The 13,776-nt window shown below is 37.5% G+C and overlaps 1 protein-coding gene across 5 annotated transcripts in view; it reads right to left on the bottom strand.

Moving 5' to 3' along the window:
* The window catches only part of TDRD15 (tudor domain containing 15), an 88,336-nt gene that overhangs the window by 14,229 nt on the left and 60,331 nt on the right, over positions 1-13,776 (bottom strand). The gene's annotated exons all lie outside the window — the stretch shown is intronic.

Below are 13,776 nucleotides of genomic sequence, written 5' to 3'. Positions count from 1 at the left end.
GAACAGCAAGAAGAGACAAGAAAGCCTTCCTCAGCGATCAATGCATAGAAATAGAGGAAAACAACAGAATGGGAAAGACTAGAAATCTCTTCAAGAAAATTAGAGACACCAAAGGAAAATGTCATGCAAAGATGGGCTCGATAAAGGACAGAAATGGTATGGACCTAACAGAAGCAGAAGATATTAAGAAGAGGTGGCTAGAATACACATAAGAACTATACAAAAATGATCTTCACAACCAAGATAATCACGATGGTGTTATCACTCACCTAGAGCCAGACATCCTGGAATGTGAAGTCAAGTGGGCCTTAGAAAGCATCACTACGAACAAAGCTAGTGGAGGTGATGGAATTCCAGTTGAGCTCTTTCAAATCCTGAAAGATGATTCTATAAAGTGCTGCATTCAATATGTCAGCTAACTTGCAAAACTCCACAGTGGCCACAGGACTAGAAAATGACAGTGTTCATTCCAATCCCAAAGAAAGGCAATGCCAAAGAATGCTAAAATGACCGCACAATTGCACTCATCTCACACGCTAGTAAAGTAATGCTCAAAATTCTCCAAGCCAGGCTTCAGCAATACGTGAACTGTGAACTTCCTGATGTTCGAGCTGGTTTTAGAAAAGGCAGAGGAACCAGAGATCAAACTGCCAACATCCGCTGGATCATCAAAAAAGCAAGAGAGTTCCACAAAAACATCTACTTCTGCTTTATTGACTATGCCAAAGCCTTTGACTATGTGGATCACAATAAACTGTGGAAAATTCTGAAAGAGATGGGAATACCAGACCACCTGACCTGCCTCTTGAGAAACCTATATGCAGGTCAGGAAGCAACAGTTAGAACTGGACATGGAACAACAGACTGGTTCCAAATAGAAAAAGGAGTACGTCAAGGCTGTATATTGTCACCCTTATTTAACTTATATGAAGAGCACATCATGAGAAATGCTGGACTGGAAGAAAACAAGCTAGAGTCAAGATTGCCAGGAGAGATATCAATAACCTCAGATATGCAGATGACACCACCCTTATGGCAGAAAGTGAAGAGGAAATAAAGACCCTCCTGATGAAAGTGAAAGTGGAGAGTGAAAAAGTTAGCTTAAAGCTCAACATTCAGAAAATGAAGATCATGGCATCTGGTCCCATCACTTCATGGCAAATAGATGGGGAAACAGTGGAAACAGTGTCAGACTATATTTTGGGGGGCTCCAAAATCACTGCAGATGGTGACTGCAGCCATGAAATTAAAAGATGCTTACTCCTTGGAAGAAAAGTTATGACCAACCTAGATAGCATATTGAAAAGCAGAGACATTACTTTGCCAACAAAGGCCCATCTTGTCAAGGCTATGGTTTTCCAGTGGTCATGTATGGATGTGAGAGTTGGACTGTGAAGAAGGCTGAGCGCCAAAGAATTGATCCTTTTGAACTGTGGTGTTGGAGAAGATACTTGAGAGTCCCTTGGACTGAAAGGAGATCCAACCAGTCCATTCTGAAGGAGATCAGCCCTGGGATTTCTTTTGGAGGGAATGATGCTAAAGCTGAAACTCCAGTACTTTGGCCACCTCATGAGAAGAGTTGACTCATTAGAAAAGACTCTGATGCTGGGAGGATTGGGGGCAGGAGGAAAAGGGGATGACAGAGGATCAGATGGCTGGATGGCATCACGGACTCGATGGACATGAATCTGAGTGAACTCCAGGAGTTGGTCATGGACAGGGAGGCCTGGCGTGCTGCGATTCATGGGGTCGCAGAGTCAGACACTACTGAGCGACTGAACTGAATGAAGTCTTTTAACTGGTTGCTAGGCAGTTAGATACACCGTCCTCTGTGGATGTAAAACACCTCTTATATACCTTTATTGCATTCTACGTATCAATCTTTATAATAAATGCTTATAAATTCGTTTCCAACACTGTAAAAGGCATATCTTTAAGAAGTAGAATTTGACTTATTTTTCTATCTCCTATATCTAATACAGTGACTTTCAAAACTTTTGATGAATGAAGGCACCATAAGAAGAATATAATGAGTTTAAAAAGGATGATAATTTAGTAATGAGAAGATATTCAAAGATCATTAGGTTCAAGGACATAAAGACAGAAATAAATACACTGTGCTACACAAAAGCATTATGACAAAAGTAGCTTTAGTCAGCAACTGATCACTTTATCATTACTAAAAAATTATGACAAAACTAAGGAAATATATTAAAACCATTACTTAGAGTTCACACCAAGATATTAATGCATCATAGCCAAAGGGGAATGACTATTAGAATCTTAAACATATCTAGGTTATATTACGATATCTATACCAGAAAAATTATTCTAAAAGTCAAATAGAGATAAAAATACAATGCTGGAGACTTCTGAAAATGGATGAGAATTATATCCAGAGTAAAAACCAAAAAAAAAAAAAATGTTTTAAAAGAGAGCTTCAATTTTTAAAATGCCAGCATTCCCCTTAAAAGTGAAAAGGATGAAGAATATTTTTAAAAGTCTGTTTTCTGAGAAGACAAAACTATTTTTCAACACATGAAAATATAATGTGTTTGAGTAAGAACTATCTTTGCAAATAAAAGTAAATGAATTAAATTTTTCATCACAATATGCATATGGCATGATTTTGTTAAAACATATACACACATATACTGTTTAGGAAGTATCACAATTATTTTACAGTGAAAAAATTTAACTCAAAACATTCAATACACAAAACAAAAATAGTTTTCTTTCTGTGTACACAAATAATATTAATAATGTAAGAAAGTTTTATCATTTAAAATGTTAGAGCTCAATATTAATAAAATCAGAAAAAGTTATAAAGTTAATATATACACAACTTAGCACTATTTATCTTGAAAAAAGGAAACCTGATTTTAATCATATCTTCAGTTACATTCTGTATTGGAAAGTAAAAATGAAAGTCGCTCTGCTGCTACTGCTGCTAGGTCACTTCAGTCATGTCCTACTCTGTGCGACCCCATAGACAGCAGCCCACAAGGCTCCCCTGTCCCTGGGATCCTCCAGGCAAGAACACTGGAGTAGGTTGCCATTTACTTCTCCAATGCATGAAAGTGAAATGTGAAAGTGAAGTCGCTCAGTCGTGTCCGACTCTGTGCCACCCCATGAACTGTAGCCTATCAGGCTCCTCCATCCATGGGATTTTCCAGGCAAGAGTACTGAAGTGGGGTGCCATTGCCTTCTCCAGAAAGTCACTCAGTCATGTCCAACTCTTTGCAACCCTATGGACTATACAGTCCATGGAATTCTCCAGGCCAGAACATTGGAGTGAGTAGCCATTCCCTTCTCCGAGAGATCTTCCCAACACAGGATCAAACCCAGGTCTCCCACATTGCAGGTGGATTCTTTACGAGCTGAGCCACAAGGGAAGCCCAAGAATACTGGAGTGGATAGTTTATCCCTTCCCCAGTGGATCTTCCTGACCCAGGAATTGAACCAGAGTCTCCTGCATTGCAGGCAGACTCTCTACCAACTAAGCTATCAGGGACTTCTGTCCAAATAGAAAAGGAATCAATTAGGAATTAACTGATATGCAGACTTGAAAAAATATGTTCTACAGGATTTATTAAATCAAATTCTGTGAATAAGTCTGTTCGTTTCTGATCATTTCTAAACATAAAATACTATAGAGCAAGACATAAATGAAGTTAAAAGAATTCTAAAAATCTAAAGCAGTATGCATCCCTTCGCGATTAAATTAGTCCCCTCAAATTTATTATTACTATTTTATCTTACTTTAGCATTCAAATTCTTTAAAACTAACCAAATCATTAAAAAAAAAACACCCCACACAAAAACAAAAGTAACCCAGAGATACAACAGTCATAGAAGTTATGTAGAGTGAATTATTTTTCCAATAGAAGCACTCTTCTAAACTGTAGTAAATAATCTTTAAGATCTGGTGAGGTCTGAGGGCTAGTAACACAAAATTATTCCAAAAAATTAGGTAAGAATGAGTAAATGTTAAAATAATCACAACTAGATATTAATTCATAATGTAAAAATATATAAATAATGTCTGCCTGCCTTGAATAAATTAACTTTCAGGATACCAAATTTAAATGCCAATATATTCATAAATAGTATTTCTGGAAATTTCCTAGGCTTAAAAAATAATGTCAACACATATTCAACACTCGATATATAGGTACAAATGACAAAGCTTATTGCCCTTAGCCAGTTTTGAAAATTTAAGTTTTTCACAAAATTCTTTGTATCCTAAGATCTCTAGTTTTTCAAAACTATTTGATTTACACTGACTCTTAAGCACACTTGTATAATTTTAAGGTACTATCTTTGTACCAAAACACTAGATTTGCCCAATAAATATTTGAACTAAACATAGTCATACAGTTGTGTCCGACTCTGTGATCCCATGGACTGTAGCCCACCAGGCTCCTCTGTCCATGGAATTCTCCAGGCAAGAGAAGTGGAGTGGGTTGCCATTTCCCTCTCAAGGGGATCTTCCCAACCCAGGGATCGAACCCAGGTCTCCTGCATTACAGGCGGATTCTTTACCAACTGAGTGACAATATTTACTTGCAAAATAAATTCCAATTCACAGGTAAATGCTCTGACAATATCTATACTCCTACCACTAGAGAAGGATGTTCTTTAATGTCATAAAAACCCACATATCACAAATATTCACGAGCAATAAACCCAAACCCAAATTAAAAATAGATATAATGATAAAATGAAAGGAAGAAAAACACCATAGTAAGAGCTAAAAAGATGGGAAAATAGGATTAACTCTGACCTTCTGATAAATGTCAGTCCTATAAGCACCTCTACTTCCCAGGGAATATAGTTACACAGGGTTGCTGCTGCTGCTAAGTCACTTCAGTCATGTCCTACTCTGTATGACCCCATAGACGGCAGCCCACCAGGCTCGCCCATCCCTGGGATTCTCCCGGCAAGAACACTGGGGTGGGTTGCCATTTCCTTCTCCAATGCATGAAAGTGGAAAGTGAAAGTGAAGTCACGCAGTTGTATCCAACTCTTAGCGACCCCATGGACTGCAGCCTACCAGGCTCCTCCATCCATAGGATTTTCCAGGCAAGAGTACTGGAGTGCGGTGCCACTGACTGCATAAAACTCAGGACTGAAATTAGGACCCTACAAAGTAGCAACTGAAACACAGACATTAGTCAGCGAAGACAGCTGAAAATATTGAAATGATATCTAATGACTGTAAAAGCATGCGTAAAAATTATTTCTCGAATAAAATTTTTTCAAGATACTTTAGAGGTGAACCACATTTCCTAAGTAACACTTTTTACATCAAATAACAATTCTTGATGTCAAAAATTCCTCTAACATTCTAGTTATTGTCTCCTGAGAAAATAATCTGAACAATCTAGATTATTTTAACAGTTTTAATATATTAAAAATTGTTCTACACTTAAAACTTTAAAAATATATCTGGAACATCTAAATATAGCAATTACTGTGTATTCTATGTACCATCTGTTGATGCATAAACCATCTGAACTTTCTTCTCCCTCTACTGAAAAAGAAAACAAAAATGAACATGATGAATACAATTTTCAAAGCATTATGGGTTCAATTAATAGTTAATCAAGATTTGACATAAATTGAATTTCTATATAATTCCTGAAAGTCCCAATATAAAAAGTAAAGATACAAAATACAGCATAAATAAATTATGCATATACCAAAATATATAACCGTATATATAGAAACTTAAAATGGCTTTCTTAAATAATTATAACCTCTGTGAAACATGTACAGCCTATTCCAATGCTTATTTAAAACAATAATTATCTCTTAATCATAAGTCCTACCTTCAAAATAGAAATTTAACCATTAATCTCACACTGTTGAGTTATGATGTGTGCACATGCACACATTGTCCTAAACACGTCTTACAGAGTAGCATCAGAATTTATTCAAAGTTACCATTTCCCAAAATATTTTCAGAGTAAATATAGTTGCTTTATTATAATGATTACTGACTAACAATAAGCATTTACTATGCATCAGGTAATAGTGATGCTGAAGAAGCTGAAGCTGAACAGTTGTATGAAAACCTACAAGACCTTTTAGAACCAACACCAAAAAAGACATCCTTTTCATTACAGGGGACTGGAATGCAAAAGTAGAAGTCAAGAAACACCTGGGGTAACAGGCAAATTTGCCTTGGAGTACACAATGAAGCAGGGCAAAGGCTAATAGAGTTTTGCCAAGAGAATGCACTGGCCATAGCAAACACTCTCTTCCAATAACACAAGAAAAGACTCTACACATGGACATCACCAGATGGCCAACCCCGAAATCAGACTGATTATATTCTTTCCAGCCAAAGATGGAGACCCTCTACACAGTCAGCAAAAATAAGACCGGGAGCTGACTGTAGATCAGATCATGAACGCCTTATTGCCAAATTCAGACCTAATTTGAAGAAAGTGGGGAAAACCACTAGACCATTCAGGTATGACCTAAATCAAATTCCTTATGATTATACAGTGGAAGTAAGAAATTGATTTAAGGGACTAGATCTGATAGACAGAGTGCCTGATGAACTATTCACAGAGGTTCATGACATTGTACAGGAGAAAGGGATCAAGACCATCCCCAAGAAAAAGAAAGGCAAAAAAGCAAAATGGCTGTCTAAGGAGGCCTTACAAATAGCTCTGAAAAGAAGAGAAGCGAAAAGGAAAGGAGAAAAAGAAAGATATACCTATTTGAATGCAGAGTTCCAAAGAATAGCAAGGAGAGATAAGAAAGCCTTCCTTGGCAATCAATGCAAAGAAATAGAGGAAAACAACAGAATGGGAAAGAGGAAATGGCAACCCACTCCAGTGTTCTTGGCTGGAGAATCCCAGGGACAGCGGAGCCTGGTGGGCTGCCGTCTATGGGGTCGCACAGAGTTGGACACGACTGAAGTGACTTAGCAGAGATCTCTTCAAGAAAATTAGAGATACTAAGGGAATGTTTCATGCAAAGATGGGCTCGATAAAGGACAGAAATGGTATGGACCTAACAGAAGCAGAAGATATTAAGAAGAGGTGGCTAGAATACACAGAAGAACTGTGCAAAAAAGATCTTCATGACCCAGATAATCACTCACCTAGAGGCACACATGCTGGAATGTGAAGTTAAGTGGGCCTTAGGAAGCATCACTACAATCAAAGCTAGTGGAGGTGATAGAATTCCAGTTGAGCTATTTCAAAACCTAAAAGATGATGCTGTGAAAGTGCTGCACTCAATATGCCAGCTAATTTGGAAAACTCAGCAGTGGCCACAGGACTGGAAAACATCAGTTTTCATTCCAATCCCAAAGAAAGGCAATGCCAAAGAATGCTAAAACGACCACACAATTGCACTCATCTCACATGCTAGTAAAGTAATGCTCAAAATTCTCCAAGCCAGTCTTCAACAGTACATGAACCATGAACTTCCAGATGCTCAAGTCAGGTTTAAAAAAGGCAGAGGAACCAGAGATCAAGTGTCAACATCCACATCCACTGGATCATCGCAAAAGCAAGAGAGTTCCAGAAAAACATCTAGTTCTGCTTTATTGACTATGCCAACGCCTTTGACTGTGTGGATCACAATAAACCGTGGAAAATTGTGAAAGAGATGGGCATACCAGACCACTTGACCTGCCTCTTGAGAAATCTGTATGCAGGTCAGGAAGCAACAGTTAAAACTGGACATGGAACAACAGACTGGTTCCAAATAGGAAAAGGAGTACATCAAGGCTGTATATTGTCACCCTGCTTATTTAACTTATATGCAGAGTACATCATGAGAAACGCTGGGCTGGATGAAGCACAAGCTGGAATCAAGATTGCGAGAAACATCAATAACCTAATACACAGACGACACCACCCTTATGGCAGAAAGTGAAGAAGAACTAAAGAGCCTCTTGATGAAAGTGAGAGAATGAAAAATTTGGCCTAAAGCTCAACATTCAGAAAACGAAGATCACGGCATCTGGCCCCATCACTTCATGGAAAATAGATGGGGAAACAGTGCAAACAGTGGCTGACTTTATTTTGGGGGGCTGCAAAATCACTACAGATGGTGACTGCAGCCAGAAATTAAAAGACGCCTACTCCTTGGAAGGAAAGTTATGACCAACCTAAACAGTATATTAAAAAGCAGAGACATTACTTTGCCAACAAAGGTCCATCTAGTCAAGGCTATGGTTTTTACAGTAGTCATGTATGGATGTGAGAGTTGGACTATAAAGAAAGCTGAGCACCGAAGAACTGATGCTTTTGAACTGTGGTGTTGGAAAAGATTCTTGAGATTCCCTTGGACTGCAAGGAGATCCAACCAGTCCATCCTAAAGGAAATCATCCTGAATATTCATTGGAAGGACTGATGCTGAAGCTGAAACTCCAGTACTTTGGCCACCTGATGCGAAGAGCTGACTCATTTGAAAAGACGCTAATGCTGGGAAAGACTGAGGGCAGGAGGAAAAGGGGATGACAGAGGATGAGATGGTTGGATGGCATCACCAACTCAATGGACACGAGTTTGGGTAAACTCTGGGAATTGGTGATGGACAGGGAGGCATGGCGTGCTGCAGTGCATGGGGTCACAAAGAGTTGGACATGACTGAGCAACTGAACTGAACTGAGGTTCTAGTGAAACACTTTGTGTTTTATTTAATCCTCCACCAAACAATGGAGTAATTATGATGATCGCCATTTTACAGACGAAGAAGCTGAGGAACAGATCAGTTAAAAAGCTTACCTACATTTTCAATTAACAAAGGATGGAAAAAGGAATTCAAAGTCACGGAATTTGGCCTCAATGCCCATATTTTTCAGTACTATGCTAGCTTTAATACAAGTGATTTATGAATATATATATATCACTTAGTGTTGTATTTTCAAAATTCCATCTGACATTTTGCATGCCTGTCAGCCACCCCACTTTGGATGTCCAGATAGGATCTCAAATTTAAAATGTCAGACAATGTTCTTCTCTAAAACTGAGTTGCCATTCCAGATTTCTTTCAAAGATGTCTTCCAGGTAAATAAACAAACTGTATAAGACGTACTCATTGGTGAATAGCTGAGAGCATTTCGTATAAGATCAGAAGCAAGAAATGAATGTTCACTCTTGATACTTTTATTCAACACAGTTTTAGAAATCCTAGCCATGGCAATCAGAGAAGAAAAAGTAAAAGAAATTAAAATTGGAAAAAATAGAAGCAAAACTGTCACTGCTTGCAGATGACATGATACAATATATAGAAAATCCTAAAGATGGTACCAGAAAGCTATTAGAGTTCATCAATGAATTCAATAAAGTTGCAGGATACAAAATTAATATACAGAAATCTGTTGTATTTCTATACACTAACAACTAAAGATTAGAAAAAAATTAAACAAACAATCCCATCACATCAAAAAGAATAAATTACCTAGGAATAAACGTACCTAAGAAAACAAAAGACATGGACTCTGAAAACTACAAGATGCTGATGAAAGAAATAGAAGATTACATAAACAGATGGATATATACACTATGTTCTTGGGCTGAAAGAATCAGTATTTTCAAAATGACCATACTACCAAAGCAAACTACAGATTCACTGCAATCCCTGTCAAGTAACCAAGGGCATTTTTCACAGAATTATAACAAGAAAACCTTAAAATCTGTATGGACACACAAAAGACATCTAATAACCGAAGCAATTTTGAGAGAAATTGAGCTGAAGGAACCAGGTGCCCTAACTTAAGACTACACCACAAAGCTACAGTCATAAAAACAACAGGTATTGGCACAAAACTGAAAATATCACTGTAACAAATATCACTGTTTTTCTTTGAGTAAAACATAGGCAGAACACTCCCTGACAGAAATCACAGCAATATCTTCTTCAAGCCATCTGCTAGAGAAATGAAAGTAAAAACAAAAAAATTAATGGGACCTATTTAAACTCAAAAGCTTTTGCACCACAAAGGAAACCACACACATGAAAAGATCCCCAACACCACTAATTATTAGAGAAATGCAAACCAAAATTACCATGAGATACCACCTCACACTTGTTATAATGGCCATCATCAAAAAAAAGAAAAAACCTACAACAGTAAATGCTAGAAAGGGTATAGAGAAAAGAGAACCCTCCTACACTGTTGGTAAGAATGCAAACTGATACAGTTACAGATGAATGGATAAAGATGTAGTAATATATACAATGGGCTATTATTCAGCCATTAAGAAGAATGAAAAAATGCCATTTACAGCAACATGAATGAACTGAAGTTTATCATAAGTCGGAGAAAGACAAGTATTTTAAGATAAAGCTTACATGCAGGACCCCAGGTGGTGCCAGTGGTAAAGAATCTTCCTGCCAAAGCAGGAGACACCAGAGATGTGGGTTAAATCCCTGGGTCTGGAAGATCCCCTAGAGAAGGAAATGGCAACCCACTACAGCATTCCTTTCTAGAAAATTTAACAGGCAGAGGATTCTGGTGGGTTATAGTCCATGGTGGCAGGGGTCAGGGGGTTATCTCATAGAGTCAGACAAGATTGAGCACTTTTCACTTCAGAATCTACTGTATAGCATAGGGGGACTCTACTCAATATTCTGTAATAACCTAAATGAGAAAAGACTCTGCCTCAGCAGTAAAGAATCTGCCTACAATGCAGGAGCCACAGGAGATGTGGATTCGATCCCAGGATCAGAAGATTCCCCTGGAGGAGGGCAAGGCAACCCACTCCAGTACTCCTGCCTGGAGAATCCCATGGACAGAGGAGCCTGGTGGGCTACATTCTATACAGTCACAAAGAGTTGGACAAGACTGAAGCAATTTAGCATGCACGCAAGCACAGTTTACATGAAGATTCTTTTTGAAATAATTGTTTCAGGACTTCCAGAGAAAAATAAAAAAGCAAGTACCAACCAACCAACCACTGCAATAAAACAAAAACAAAAGAACTCTGTAAAAACATCCTGGAGAAGGACTAGTAATTTTTATTTTGGAGAAAACAGTCTGTAAATAAAAACAATTGCCTTGAATATTTAAATATTCATATGTTATAGTAGGCTAAATCTATGAACAAGTTAAGACAACTGTCTAAATATAAGAGGCAGCAACTTCTACAAGATAATGGCAGAAAGCAAAGAGGAACTAAAGAGCCTCCTGATGAAGAGGAGAGTGAAAAAGCTCAACATTCAAAAAACTAAGAGCATGGCATCCAATCCCATCACTTCATAGCAAATAGATGGGGAAAAAGTAGAAAAAGTACTATTTCATTTTCTTGGGCTCCAAAATCACTACAGACAGTGACTATAGCCATGAAATTAAAAGATGTTTGCTCCTTGAAAGAAAAGCTATGACAAACCTACATAGTGTATTAAAAAGCAGAGACATCACTTTGGCAGCAAAGGTCCATATTGTCAAAGCTATGGTTTTTCTAGTACTCACATATGGATGTGAGAGTTGGACTATAAAGAAGGCTGAGTGCTGAAGAATTGATGCTTTTGAACTGTGATGCTGGAGTAGAGTCCCTGGATGGCAAGATCACACCAGTCAATCCTAAAGGAAAGCAACCCTGAATATTCATTGGAAGAACTAATGCTGAAGCTGATGCCCCAATATTTTGGCCACCTGATGCAAAGAGCTGACTCAATGGAAAAGACTCTGATGCTGAGAAAGATTGAGGGAAGGAGGAGAAGGGGCTGACAAAGGATGAGACGGTTGGATGGTATCACCAACTCAATGAACATGAGTTTGAGCAAATCCAGGAGATGGCGAAGAACAGGGAAGCATGGTGTATTGCAGTTCATGGGATTGCAAAGAGTGGAACACAACTTAGCAACTGAACAACAACAAACTTCTATAACTAAAACAATACCTGAGCAAGATGAAATAAATGCATTATATACTTCTAGGCCATTTCTAATACAATGTCCATTACCTTAAATTAAGTTTAGCAGAAGATTACTATGACTTATTATGTATAGTCTGGACTCCAAATACAGAAACAATTCTAAGCATTTTCCCCACATAAAAATACAAAATTACTATTTTCTCCCACAATTCAAGAAGCTATCCAAAGTAATTTCTAGAATAGCAATTCTGTACCTCGGCTATACATCAGAATCACTTGGGGAGCTTTAAAATCCTAATGGCAAGGCCACAGTTTGACCAATTAAAACAATCTACAATCTGTAAAACTGACACACAGGCATCAGAATTTTAAAAAAAGAAAACATCCTTTCTTAACACCAACACAAAGCCTAGCTTGCAAAGCATGGCTGTTAGAGTCCCTCTGCTAACATTTTTAATAATCAAGAAAGTTTCTCAAGTGTTGATTATCTTCAAATAAGAACTACTAAAACTATTTTGCTCTAGACTCAGACAAGCTACAGCCAATAAGGGCAGCAAACAGCAGTGGATACTATTGCCCTTGGATAAGTAATACAGGTGGAAGAACCCAGATGGCACTCCAGGCAATGAAATCAGTTTGCGTTGTTTTCTTATTTTGTTTTGTTCTAAAACTATGATAACAGCAAATCTATCACCCTATTCTCTGTCCATAAAACCATATATTTTTGTATCACTGAAGTTATGATCTTTCCTTAAAAGGGACTTCAAATTTTTTAGAAGTATAATTTAATGTTTGATTCTCTAACTCCCTTTATAACTGCTACTTTCAACACTTTAAGTTTTTGACTCACTGTGTGTTAAGGATGCAGGAGATGGGATAGACATGGTGACCAAAAGTGGGATCTTAAAGAATTTGATGAGCAAAACAAAGAAGGCAAAAACATTCACAAGTAAAGGAACAATAAAAGATATGTAAGTGCCAAAATGAACAGACTGATGGTCAGGGGTTTTATAGAAAAACCCTTTCTAAAATAAACTATTTTTTAAAGTATAAATAATGGGCAAAAGTAGACTCTGTAGTTGGAGAAATCTGAATTTAAAATTTCAGTTTCTTACTTACCAGCTTTATGTCCATGGGCAATTTACTTAATTTCCCTGAGCCTTAGTGAAAATATTCATAATAACCTGGGGGGAGAAGGACACTTCTCATTCCTGATCTTCCTCCATGTGGAAGTATTCATGATTGAGGCACACTCCTAGATTAACAACCCTCTGGTCTCATTCCGCCCTTACTCATACTCGAGAAGTCGAGGCAATCTGTTTCATTTACAGTGAGAAAGATCTATGTTTTATTCATCTCTTCCTCCTCCCTCTCTCTCCTTTTATAGATATGGCTAACTCAAGCTGTAAATTTTACATGGGTAAGCCCCCATGGAGAAACTCTCCTCTGTGCCTATGTGGGTTAAGCCTACTTTTATAGATTCAGTATTGGGAAACCTTTATACCCATGTATGTAAGCCACATTCATCAACTATTGTTTTGTTTTTAATAAATGTAGTATGTTGCTCAATTGTCTTTCTGCTTGTCTCTGTAAGGTGGTTTTGAATTCAGGCAAGGAAGTAGGATACTAGTTATTAGTCTATATTTTAATGGAGCTTAAAAGAGTGATGGAAAGCTTTAAATAAGCTAATATGTATAATTCCACCTAGTACCTGGGAACATAATAAGCATTCTACCATTACTGCTACTATGATAAAAGAGGGATTCAAAAATTAGAAAAAAAAGGGCCCATATTAAAGCATTTATCAATTCACTATAAAATATCTAATATGAATTCAAATGAAATACTTTCTAAAATATATCAATTAAAAACAAGATACCTCCATTCACTGAAACAATGTAACCTGTATATGCTGGAATAATA

Source organism: Ovis aries, chromosome 3 (assembly GCF_016772045.2).
Source record: "Ovis aries strain OAR_USU_Benz2616 breed Rambouillet chromosome 3, ARS-UI_Ramb_v3.0, whole genome shotgun sequence".
NCBI classification, from domain to species: Eukaryota; Metazoa; Chordata; class Mammalia; order Artiodactyla; family Bovidae; genus Ovis; species Ovis aries.
Note: the sequence above shows the minus strand (reverse complement) of the source record. Positions and strands in the feature narration are given on the sequence as shown.